At 40.8% G+C, this 13,779-nt stretch overlaps 1 pseudogene; it reads right to left on the bottom strand.

Moving 5' to 3' along the window:
• The window catches only part of LOC131483870 (cationic amino acid transporter 3-like), a 29,683-nt pseudogene extending 16,705 nt beyond the window's left edge, over window positions 1-12,978 (bottom strand).
• Window positions 12,979-13,779: the final 801 nt, after the last annotated feature.

The raw sequence follows: 13,779 nt of genomic DNA, 5'->3' as shown, positions 1-13,779 counted from the left end.
GTTTGTCAAGGAAGTCTCCCAGAAGATAATTTTAAAGGAGTAGTACATACAGATTTCCCAGCAGCCTTACCAGATGATTAAAGAATGCCACTTCCTGCCAGGTGCAGGAATCTCAGGACATTATGGGGACCTCGAGAAGAGGAGTTGGCATATACATATATAGGTATTGCAGGCATGTCTGATGGCAAATATTGGGCTTGGCTTCTGGTCTAGAAAGCCTACTGAAAGTTCAATCGAGATTCCTTATAAAAAGTTCCAGCAAAGCAAATTAAGAAAAATCTGTATGATCAATCGATGTTCTTGCTGAGCTTATGTAAATAATTATGCCAAGTTTGTTAAAATTGAACTTATTTTCAAACACAGTAGTCTTGACGTGGCTATCTCTGAAAATAAGGATGATTTGGGAGAGAAAATTTGTTTCAATAACACATCTTTGTGGGTGTTAAATAAAGTCTAGTTCTGATTATCTTTAAATGTTTCTGGTTTGCCTAAACTAGACAACTTAAAGTAAACTTCAGAGACATTCCCACAAAACTCATGTACAGATCTTCTTTGTGCCTGTTGTTCTATGGGACATTCAAAGGAATCACCAAAGACATTTGAATTACAAACCAGAAAAACTCATCTGATTCCCACTAAATGTTTTGACTCCATCTAGAATGCTTCAAGCCTGACATCTAAAATCTTCTCATTGGCTACACTCAAGGCTCGGACACTGGGTTTATAATTTGCTCTATTCACCCATATTTTTCTTTTATTTTCATAAAATGTCTCTTATTAATTATCTGATATTTTGCTAAACAAAACAGTCTCTATGCTGGTAAATACCACCTGGTACATGATTTAGGACTTAAATGACTCTCAAAATAACATTATGTTATTAAACACTAAAATAACTCAAATACATAAAACAGTTCTACAAAATAAAATGGTATTAGATATTTTAACAGCTACACAAGGTGAAATATGCACCATAATTAAAATGGAATATTATGTATATAGTCCAGATTACCACAAAATATAACAGGATTTATAAAATATATATATATATATATATATATATATATATATATATATATACTCAAATTGTCTTTAAACAATCCCTCCCTCTCCTTTAATAATTCGTTAAAATCTGGAGGATTTTAATTAACTATTAAAGGTCTTTTATTGGGCTTCTTTTTTCTCCTTCTTAATTTAATTATGTTTTGCTGTTTTGTTTTTTTTTCCTATGTCTTTCAGCTTGGTGCTGGAATTCATTCACTGGCATAACTTCAGGGGACAGGTGATCTTTTCTGCTCGAGGAGACTCCCATATGTCATCAGCTCTAGGTGCAGCTGTCTCAGCCTTTATTGACTGTTATTACATCTCATCTGACCAATGTTGACACATAGGTAGAGACATCTCTATGCCACTACTCAGCAGGAAAAAGCTACAGAAGATGAGATCTTCCACTTTCAACAATCTTAACAACTTAAGGGTCAAGGTTGTTCATGGGGGAAAATGATGAGGAAAATAAAGTCAAAAGAAATGTAGTTTAAATTAAATCCCCTTATAGCTTGGAGCCCATGGGTAGATGTCTGAAACATGCAGAGTATGGCATTTCTCAAGGAACTCATGGCTTAGTGTCTCAATGTTTATGTTTTATTAAAGACTGAAAGTAACCTCCTTTTAATAGCAGCTAGCCCCTCAAGGTCCTGAAAGCCTTGCTTCCAAAATTCCTTAGAAACTTACTTCATCTCTAGCCCCACTCCCTCCAAAAACTTAAAAGTATGAAATAAGTCACTTCTCACAATCCCAAGGCATCTCTTTCTGCCCACATGTCCTGTCCCCATGCTATAATAAAATCACCTTTTGCACAAAAAAAAGAAAGAAAGAAAGAAAGAAAGAAAAGAAAGGAAAAGGAAAAAAAAGAGTAGCACTGTGTTAGCCTGAAAAGGAGAATTTTCTGTACCAAAGAAATGTGTATGGTTCAATTTAATTTAACATCAATTTATTAAATGCTCATTATGTACTTGTCCCCCCAGCTGGATCCTCTGGGGGAGTGAACAAGATACATTCCTTACCTATGATCAATCAGGGAACAAAATAAAGTAAAGACACACAGATAACTATGGTATTTTAAAATTTTCCACTTTATTGAGGTATAATGAACCCATGTTTTATAAGATATTTAACATAAACATTGTGGTGGTGTGTGTGTGTGTGTGTGTGTGTGTGGTGTGTATAGTGAAATAATGATTCACTATGATTTCCCCATTGTGAAAGAATTAAGGAAGGTATTTTTATCTAAATGTTTTATTAAACAAAGGTAAGTGTTGTAAAGGCACCTTTACACAATGATGAGCCCCAGGAGCACCACAACCACTGAAATCCACAGTGGGTCTCCAGAAAGCAGAACTGGCCACTGGGCCAGCACCAGGCAAAGAAGAGTGAGCAGCAGAGCAAGCAGTGAGGAGCAAACATAGACAACCCGGCCAGAGAGTGGAGTAGGGGTGGAGCTGCCTGTGAAAAGTAGTTCCTGTAGAGTCAGCCTCTCTGCTGCAGCTCTATTCTCCTCCTGCACATCTGCTTCATTTCCCCCTTTCTTCATCTCAGGTTGATACCTGATGATGAGAACACAAAAAGCCAGAAGAGAAGAAACTAGCAGTGTCCCAATTGATATGAGATTCAAGAGATCAGTGAATCCAAAGAAGAATGACATGATTGCTACAATAATGACAAATATCAAAATGACCATGATGGAGTTGTATGTGTCATTTTGCATCCAGGCAAGGACAGGGAACAGAAAGCCATCCTGTGCCATCATGTATATCACTTGAAGTTTGGGGAACATAAAGCCAAAGATGTTGGCCAAAAGACTGCAGAGGAATCCAAAAGCTATAACATAGTTGGCAGGGGTCCATCCAATATAGAGAAATGACTCATACAAGGTGTTCCCAGGTTGAAGCTTGTAGTAAGGCACCATAAGCGTAAGTGCTAGAGACACCAAAGTACACCAAAAAGCAGATGAACAGTGAAATAACAATGCCCATGGGGATGGAACGCTGGGGATTCTGGGCTTCGTTGACTCTGGTAGTAATAACACTGATACCTTTAGAAGCATAGAAACAGGTAGTTGTTCCACAAAGAATCCCCTTGAAGCCAGAAGGCACAAATCCTCCAGAGCCGAGAGGGCCCAAGGTAGAGGTGTCATTGAGTCCAGGCATTACGTAGTCCTCTTCTGTGAGCTTCCAGTTGTACACATCCCCTTTAATGAAGCCAAAGATGATGATAAAACTGAGAACCAAAAGTATCATCAATGTGAGCACAAATGTGATCACTTTGGTAACCAGGATTACCCAAAGTTCTTAGTCAGCAATTCCATGAACAGCAATACAAGGCCCACAACAAAGAAGCCTGGCATTTCTGCAAAGAAATGGGGAGCATGAAGTGGGATGCTTTCACGCATGATCTGAGAGATCCATTTCCTAGAAAGGTTGTCAATAGCTAAGGTTCCAGCCCAGGTCACAATGACTGTTTCAGCAACATCAGCAAGGATGAGGTTTTAGCCAGTGATGAAGGCCCAGATTTCACCTATAGTGACATAGATGTAAAGATATGCAGAGCCAGAATGGAAAAGCTGAACACTTAACTCTGCATATCACAGCACAGCCAACACAGAATATAGGCCGGCCACCGACAAGTAGATCAGAATGGATGGTCCTGCTTTATCTCTAGCCACCTCACCTGCCAGGATATACACACCTATACCCACTGTGTGGCCCACACTCATGACTACTAAATCCAGAGTGTTCAGACTTCTGGCAGAGTCAGTTACAGTTGTCAGTGGCTCTAGATTACATCTGTGTACCAGGTTTTGACCAAATCTGTGAAATGCTTGACACAGCATTCTAACTAAAGTTGAAGGGGATTTCGGGATCAGAGAGCTGTAGCAAGCCCAGGGAACCAAGAGTTGCAGATCAGGTTTGTGAGGTTGAGTTAAGCCAAGTTGTATTGGGGCTGCAGAATTCCTTTGGTCAGGCTTCAAATCTGCTCCTTCGTATTTCTTCTGCTTTCTGCTATCCCTCCATAATGCCCAAGACATAGTAAACAATAAATATTTACTGAATTCATTATTCAACCCATGCACAAAAACTCAGAAGTTGCATGTCACCTGTTATAGCCCAAATATCACAGAAACTGATACCAAAAGACATCATAGAAGAAGCAGAAAAAGTTTTTTTTTACCCAGAAAAAGTGACAAATATCTCCAAACATTCTGCTTTTTTACACACCACATGACATAATCCCATGTGGGTTCATCAAACTCATGTAGCTTCATTTACTAATTAAGCTATAAGACATAAGGATTTGAATTTTTTGTGTGGCAATCCATATACAGGATGTATGTGCAGTACTTAGGTGTGACTTATGAAACATCAATTCATGGAATGGAATGTGTCATTGCAACTGCACAACCATTTTTTAAATATCATCTGAGCTTAAAATAAAAATATTGGTCCACAGGCCTTAAAACCAGTGACCCCAAAATCATATAGCCAAGGTCAGAGCTAACTTTAGCCTCCTTTCTCCTCATTCTCCATCATCCATTTAGCTCTACTGATGTCAAAGAATGTTTAGTCCAACCCTTCCCTTTACCCACCCCAGGCCCACAGGGGGCGCTGTGAGAAGAGAGGAAGAGGGGAAAAAGAGGCAGGCCCTTCATAACTACCTGCAAGAAGTGGAGAACCAGGCTGTCTGGTGAGGAAATACCAGTGAAATGGTGCAGCAGCCAACAAAGTGTTTATTACTAAGGAACCAGAAAGGCCATTTTGTGAATCCTGACATTCAATGAACCCAAAGCAAGCAGACAAAAATCCACTACAATTTTTATGTCCACAGTTATGAGAGTGTGAAGGGCAGAGAGAAAAGAAATAAGTCACCTAGCTCAGTAGCTTACAACCAAAACAATGTCTACTGTCTCTTCCCTCTCTGGGTTCCAGGAAAGAAGGAGGGGTCACTTCTGCAGACAGTCTCCTTATTGGCCACACTGTGTCTTGCACCATCTGTGATGTCAGCTGCCAGCAGCCTGGAGAATTTTCCCTGGAGAGTATCAAAACACTCACTTGCAACTCCCTATTAATTTTCACAAGGAGGTATTTTTAAGTTGCTCAAAACACTGTCTGAATATACCAGATACATTTTCTTAATGAACAAATGTTACATGTGGTTCCCTCTTCCCCCTCATCCACTGCTGCTATTTAAATGGCCTCCTCCTCAAGGGGAGCAAGACTTTGGGTGAATAATTCACAGCAATGCCCCAAAAATGAGTAGTGGAGAACAGGAAAACACACTCATGCAGCCCCACTTCTCTCCCTACTCAGGCTTTGTGTTTGAGAGGATTTTAGGAAATGTCAGAGGTTTTTTAAAGACAGAAAGATCAAGTCAAAATTGAAATGTCTTCTCTACAGATTATCAAAAGTTGCCCTTGGTTTATGGGTCAGAACTTCTGCGTACAAATCCATCTAGACTCTTTATTTTCCACTCTCAAGTTCCAATTACGATTGGAACTATGAGCATACAAGACAGATTAGGAGGGTCAATTCCTAACTCATGGAATCTTTCTACACTATGAATGTGATTGATTTGCCCCTCACCCATCCCCAGGCTTCATCTGTTCGATGGTTGCCACTACACTTCCTGCACAGTCCTTCCTTCCTTCATCATCTGAACTGTGCTGATTCCTCCAGCCTCATCTCCTGCCCAGTTCCTGCTCCAGCTGTGAAATTGTACACTCACCCTGTTCCCTTCCTCTAATATCCTGTTGTCCCCCTCACTTAGCTAACCCCCACTTGTCTTTCAGTTCCCAGGTCAGATGTTAAAAATCCCAAGGAAGCCTCCCTTGACCCTTAGACTACCCTTCCTGTGTGCTCTCATAAGCACCTGGGCTTACTGCAGGTACCATTTATCCTAAAGTATCAAACTTCCAGGTCAGCTACCTGTTTCTTCCTTTAGACTGTGAGTTAGGTGCTCAATAAATATTTGAGGGACAAATACACAAACTGAAAGAGAAACCTGAAAGAGCACATAATCAGATTTCATATCTATTTGAGTTTGGGATACATACTTTGTAGCCAAGCAACCGTTATAAACCTGATTCAGGTAAAGATATAAGTGATATCATGTTCCCTGTGGAAGGCAAGCAAAATAAAAAGTGTGATAGGAAAATTAACTGTGATAAAATGCTGACTGCAGATCATTCATTGCAGGTGTAAGCCACACAGGGTGATAAAGAATTGTTTGCCTTTGAGGACGCTTGTTTTAAAAATATCAGGCTGCCTTGGGTTTCAGGCACCAACCACCAACACTCAGGGAATCCCTACTTTTTTGAAGGCATCATGTTCAGGCCCTATAAATCTACGTATGATAAACTAAGGCAGAGGTTCTCACTTTGAGGAACAGAGGGAGGCATAGATGAAGACAGTGGGGAATATTTTCAAATTTCATATCCTCTCTCTCTGGAGATTCTTGTCCACTAGCCCCACACTTCCCATGACTGCTCTATACCACCCAAGTGACAAGAAATTGTCCTCAGTTTCAAAGGGAAGAGATTCTAAAAGCTTCCTTCACAGGAAGACAGCGCAGTTTAGTATTAGGAGTAAAGGCTCTGCAGGTAGGCTGCTCAGGTTCAAATTACAAATTAACCTCATACCAGGTGACTCTGTACAAACTAGTTTGCCTCTTTGGACTTTAGTTTCCACAACAGTTAAATGGGAGTGAAAGTAAATACCTCATAGGGTCATTGTGAGGAGTAAGTGAAATGATGCCTGTAAAGTACTTAGCTCGGTGCTTAGCATACAATGTGTACTTAATATAATCTACCTAATACTTAAATATTGAAATCTGATCCAGAGTTCCCAAACTTAGAAAATTAATTAGTCTTTGTAAATGTCTAGCCTCGAAATCATCCACTACATCTCAAGTCTGTTAGCTTGAGACATCATGAGACAATGCAAACAGCTTTATTCCATATAATTTGCCTTGAAACCCTAAGGGCTCTAATTAGACACACTCATACATGCCGGTGCTAAACACTTGGAGGTCCTAGGCAGGCTGAGTTAGACCAGGCATCAAAAAATGTAAGGTTCAAATATACTACTACTACTACTACTACTACTACTACTAATCTTTTCCTATGGATGCCTCATCTTATTTTTGGAGGAGGCAATGCTGGGTACTATAGGGGTTAATAAGCACAATGAATATTATGTCAGAAATTTTGAATGCGAGACCTGAATCTTCTGCTTGACTATATAAATGAGTAATTTGCTAACTATCTGTAAGCCTTATCTTCCTCATCCACAAGGAACATTATTTGACTTCTCTTACAGGATCAACGTAAGAATTTGATGAGAAGATACAAATTATCACACACTGCTGGTGAGAGTGTAACTGGGGCCACCATCCTGAAGCTCAATCTTAGTGGAATTAAGATGCACACAACCTTCCACCCTGCAATCCCTCTCTGAGGTAAACACCCCAAGGAAAGTCTCTCCTGAGTCCCTAAGGAGGCCCATATGAGCGAGCTCATCAAAGGACTCTTTGTGGTAGCAGGAAGTTGGAGCAATGCCAGTGTCTGTTACTACAGGAATATATAAGTAAAATGTGCTATATGTGGACTGAAACATTACACAGCAGTCAGAAATAATACAGTAGATTTATAGAGAGTAACTTGGGTACATCTATAAAAGTAGATTTATAGAGAGCAATGTTAAGTAGGAAAAGTAAAAGGATGAGGCGCATAGCAAAATGGCATTTATGAACATTTATAAAACATCCGCAACACACTGTTTATTTGTCAAGAATTCATATATATCTATTAAAAATGTCATGAAATCCCTCTGCTCAAAATCTTCCACTAATTTCCCTTTTATTCAGAGTAGAAGCCAAAGTCTACGTTTACAATGACCTACAAAGCCCTACACCATTTGTCACTGACTCACCTACTACCCAGACTCTGTTTCTTTTCTTTCCACTCATTTTTCTCTAGCCACCGGCCTCTTACCCATTCTTGCCCTCTAACATACCAGGAAAGGCCCTCCCTCAGGGATTTTGTTCTTGTTGTCCCTGTAATTGTACCACTTCTGGCCCTGATATCCACACCCCTTAACCGCGTTTAGTGAAGTAGCATGTATATAGCATGATCTTTCTTAATCACCCATATAAAATTGCAGTCCACACCTAACCACTCACAACATATCTTGTCCCGCTGCTCTTTTTTTCCCCTTTGCACATCACTATTTAAGGTACTATATGTTTTACTTATTTATTTCTTTATGATTTATCTCAATCCAAAAGAATATAAGCTCCATGAAAGCAGGACTTTTATTATTATTATTATTATTATTATTATTATTATTATTATTATTTTGTTCCTGGCCGTATTCCCCACACCTACAACTGTCCCTGAAATAGTCAGCACTGTATATTTCTTAAGTGGATAAATGTATCCAAATATACATGTAGAGCATGGATTGGAAGAACATTTGTTAAATACACTAAACCATGTGCCTCCACTGCGGAAGGGAAATGAGAATAGAGATCAGGATGAAAGGGGAAAATAAAATGCATTCAAAAGGGGCTTGACAGGAAGCAATAGTGATCACAGTCCATGACTGAGGGAGGGTTGACTCCACTCTGTGCACTTCAGGTTCAACAAAGGAATTGCGTGAGGTGATATCATGAGAGGATCTGGTTCAGGGCCTGATAAATGGGCAGGTACTCAATACATTTAAATTAAAGGGGAACTGGAACCCTGTAATTGTCAGGAGATGGATAACACAGACAAGAAATGCCTGCTAGAAAGAGGGTAGAGAACATGGGAAGATGGGGCACCCCTCCTACCATTCCCTCCAAACCCATTTCCCTTTTCCCAATTCCTCTTTCTCCTTCAGCTTCTTCAACTGTCTCTGGAGGCTCCTTACTGGGCACTAAGAATGATTGTACCACGTTTCTCTCTCTGGGGAACTGTCCCCACCCACCTACCTTCCAACAAAGACACAACACTGATTCCTAACATTTATTGAATCACAGAGCCCTCTGAGGTTGGTCACCTCAAAAAAATGTCCTACACTCTTCTGAAGTCCTTCCATGACCCTGAGCAGGAATCCCAGAGGAGGACCATCTGAATGGCAGGGCTGGAGAGGGACAATGTTTTTGATAATTTCTGTTTCCTTAAACTGTGTTGTGCATGGTGGTCCTTGTGCTCTTCCCACTTTTACCGAAGATGAGGAACAGTGGGCTACAGACAAAGTATGTAGATACCAGAGAAACAACCCAAAGAACAAAGTATCTGGGAATTAAAAAATCACGTTTTATGACTTGAACAGAATCAGGCAGAACAAACAAATGAACAAGCAAATATATAGAAGAGAAAGCAAACCCAAGACTGGGAATCCTGAAAGAGCCTGCCACAAATCCAGCTTATAACAACACAGAGAGACACTGTCTTCAATGCCATTCAGAAATGCCCTTTCTCCATGCAATAATCTGCAATTATTCCAATCATTTATATTCAGTCCAGACTCTCTGACCCCACTGTCAGAGCCTTGACCTAATTATCCCCTAACCTCAGGATCATCACCTTCTTTCTAACTCAGCTCCTCACATCCTGACTTACCCATCCTGGGATGAGCCGTTGGCTTGAGTAAGTTACCTGCCCTGCCAAGGATGCCCTCCTCACTCCTTTCTTTCAGTCTTGACCCTCTATCTTCTCAACCCTATTCTACAACTTTTCCCCTTGTGTCTAGGAAGCCTTTCCTAAGACGTCCTAACTGATCCCCATCTCCAACCTTACCCCCTTTCCTGTCAGCACTTACAGCCTTTCCTGATGCTCGCCTAATTTTCCCTTTTATTCTGCTGGTGTCCTGGCTGTGTCCTTTAAGTTGCTTTAAAGCCTCTAGAGGGCAGGGCCAGGATCCATATACCTCCTTCTTAATTCCACACTCCCACCTCCAATTATCACTACTCAGGACAAGGATCTGCTCATAATTGTACCAAGTAACCAAAAGAGGTATCTAGGACAGAGAAAATGAATATATAAGTGTGTTGATTGATTATTATATCTTAAGATTCCAAGAAGTAGGACTTTTTTTTGAAAGAGAGAAAGGCCAAACCAATGTACAAACTGGAGACTAGAACATGCACCCTCATCTCTTTTAATCCCTGACAATATTTCCTAATGAGGGCCATGGGTGTGAATCTCAGTTTCATTAGGATGCAGTCTCTCCAAAAGGAGGTGCTTGGTGCATAGGAGGTGCTTAAAGAAATGCAGGCAGAGGCCAGGGAACATGAAACCAATTTTTATGAATTCCATAAGGCCCAGTCCCCCACTTCTTCCCTCTTCTTCCCTGTATTTCTCTCAGTCTCTGAGCTTCTTCCAAATCCAAGACAAAGTTCCATCCCAAATCTCCAAGAAGAACTCCTGTCAAATTCAACAATCCACCCACTAAATTGTGGGCATGGGGGTTGTTTCACCTTTTAGCTGTTGTGAATAATGCTATTATAAATACAGATATAGAAATATCTTTTTGAGTCCCTGCTTTCAATTCGTTGGAACAGCTAGAAGTGGGATTGTTGGATCATATGATAATTGTTTATGTAGTTTTTTTTTGAGAAATCACCATACCGTTTTCAACAGCAGTTGCCCCATTTTGTATTCCCACCAGCAATGCACAAGTGTTCCAGTTTCTCTACATCCTCACCAACACTTGTTATTTTCTGGTCTTTTTTAAAGGCAGTCATCCTAGTGGGCATGAAATGGTACTAAGTAGTTACTTTTGAGGAATAACAAGGAGGACTCTGGGGCCAAGACAGAGTGAGTGAGGGGGAAGCAATAGGGGATGAGGTAAAAAAGAAAGCAGGAAGCCAGATCCTTCATGTGGGGTCTGAGAGTGACTGTGAAGACTTTGGCTGTTACTCTGGACATCTTAGAAAAACAGCTTCACACTTTGCCTACTGATTTTCATGTTCTGTAAACTAAGTACAGGGTTCTAACTAAGGAAAGGCCTCCTCCAAGGTTTGAAAACAAGGTATGGAGACAAGTTTTGTGGAGCTCTCAGTAGATGTCTGGGCCTTCTAAGAACACAATGAGGGCTAAACAAGCTGCTTTCCTGTGTCTGCCTCCCTCTTTAGGTGCCAAAGCAGAGATGCCATACAACCACCCATGGGGGAGTAACATGATGGATTGATTTCACTGCAGCTGTTCACTTTCTGGATTATCTCTAGGCAGGACTCCATAACTTATATATCAAAAAAAGTAATTTCAGTATCATTTACCATTTTGGGTTATTCCCACAAATTGTGTATAATCAAGAGCTGACCTGAAGATAAAGGGTATCTTTTCTGGAACCTGGTGAAATTAAGGGCTACAAAGACAGAGGTAGGTAGACTCTCAGAAAGGAGGCAGAAACCATGTGAATCAGGCATTTGAAAGTCTTGAACAATTAAATAGATGAATCCATTCCCAGATCCAGATGCCTCAGAAAGGACTGTCAGAAATGTCTGAAATGATCAGAGCTGGAGAGAGAAAGGACGCAAAGGGAAGCATGAAAACACATTTCTGAGAAACAAAGAGTACCTGTCATGACTCACTTCCCCTGAGTGACAGGGATGAAAACTTTTATACTGAAATGAGAAGTCCAAGGAGTTATACAGTTTCTCAACGACAAATAATCTAAAGAGAATGGCTGCCCAATCACTGTTTATAAATGTTAGAAAATAACACACTTGTGTGTGGGTACAGGTAAGAGATAAAGTGTAGAGAAAGAGAAAATGATGGGGTTATACCTGTTGGGAAAGGAGGAGGGACAGAAATCAGTTTTCACTATGACATCCTTAGGATTCAAATGGGAGTCAGGGAAGGGAAGTACAGTAAAATCTGGAACCTTAAATAACTAAGTTCTCTCAGCAAGGAAATAGGCCATGTTCTCATAGGTTCTATGTGTTTTTCTTTTCAGCTGATGACCACCTTTGTCACCATCCACCCCATTTCCCCACCCTGCTTTGTTTTTGCTGCAATAATTAAAGAAAAAAGGGGTGAGGATAAATTAAAAGAATATAACCAAAAATTATTTTTATCCATTTGGAATATAGTTGGTGAAAGAAATTGGCTTTCCACACAATTTTGCTTAAAATAAGGTTAAAATTAATCTACCTTGAGGTGCCTGGGTGGTTTAGTCGGTTGGGCACCTGAGTCTTGATTTCCTCTCAGGTCATGATCTCATGATTTATGAGTTCAAGCCCTGCATTGGGCTCCATCCTGGCAATATGGAGTCTGCTTGAGATTCTCTCCAACTCTCTCTCTCCCTCTCCCTCTCCTTCTCCCTCCCTCTCTCTCTCAACCTCCTATGCTCACTCTCTCTCAAAATAAATAAATAAGCTTAAAAATATTTAAAAAATGAATCTCCTTCTAGAATACTGTAACATACATCAATTGATAATGGAAAGAAGTGGCCCAAGAACTGCTAGAGGGCAAGAGAAAGACAACTTAGAAATAAATATTTGCCACATATGGTCAATGAATTAGGTGTTATGCATGGAGACGTGTTGTCTGGCTTCTGGTATTGGGGTACTGCCACAGCGTACATGGTGGTGGGTAAGTGGGTTAGGTGGAGAACAGTTTAAGACTCCAAGGGCCATTAAAATTAAAGAGTTGCAAATATGTTTTGTGATAACAGCAAACTGCCTCTTGCAGACCCAGTGTTTTAGGACCACTAGGTAGCCACACCCCAGGGGAATTTAGTAGTCTTTCCTCCTACAGCCTGACCCAGCCTCTAATCAATACCCTTTAAAACCTTTTTAAATTAGATAAGAGGGACAGGGAGTCACCTTCAGCAGCTGTAAAAATAGATATCTGTCTCCTTCAGCATGGATGAAGAAGACCCTCAAATCCTCTCTGATAATGGTGGACGACCTTATCAAACTGGATCCACTATTCTGCAAAATCTATACGAATGTCCTCCCTAAGAAGATATGATACAGAAACTTTCAGAATCTCAAGTGAGAAAGTGTGGCAAAACATGAAGAAGGCAGCAAAGCAGGTGGAAGAATCTGCATGCATTCAAAGAACATGTCTAAGCATACTATATGTTGGGCCCTATGGGAAAAACAAAGCTGAATAGAGCATACTCTGCACCAGGTCAGAAAGGAAAGGCCAGGGAGGAGGGCAGGGCAAAGAGGTGGGAAGGACTCTTCAGGAGACGCACCAAGGAATAACTGCCCCTAACTCATATTTTCCTCAGCAGAGGTGAGACCCTCTAGTCTGGAGGAGAACAGAGTATAGGCCTCCAAACCACTGTGACCCCAGCAAACGTACCTGCCCTTTCTCAATTCACAGTCCTCTGGTCTGCACCCCCAATCCAAAATCTAGCTCTGGTGGCATGAAATACTTTCTGCTCAAACCCTACAGGGCTTTCACAGCCAGTGATACTCCAAGCCCAGCCTTCTTTCTCTCTGACTGTGTCTCAGTTTTCTTGCCAACTCTATCAACACTAGAAATCACTTCCTGATTGATCGGCTTTTTCTGTCTTAGAGGAGAAAGACCTGAAAAGAAAAGTGGAAACCAAACCCAGTGACAGGTAAGGAGCTTAGCCAAGCAGAGTCAGGATTTGGAGTGGGGCTTAGCTGGGCCCTCAGGAGGTGGGGCCCTAACAAGGCTGTGTCTAAGTGATTTGGGACCATTGGAAGTAGATACATGGGTAAGGCAGGAAAGGGTGAAGAAGGTGGCTTAGCTAGAATCCT

This window comes from Neofelis nebulosa, chromosome 8, assembly GCF_028018385.1.
Source record: "Neofelis nebulosa isolate mNeoNeb1 chromosome 8, mNeoNeb1.pri, whole genome shotgun sequence".
NCBI classification, from domain to species: domain Eukaryota; kingdom Metazoa; phylum Chordata; class Mammalia; order Carnivora; family Felidae; genus Neofelis; species Neofelis nebulosa.
The sequence above is the reverse complement of the archived record's forward strand: the minus strand, read 5'-3'. Positions and strand labels throughout refer to the sequence as shown.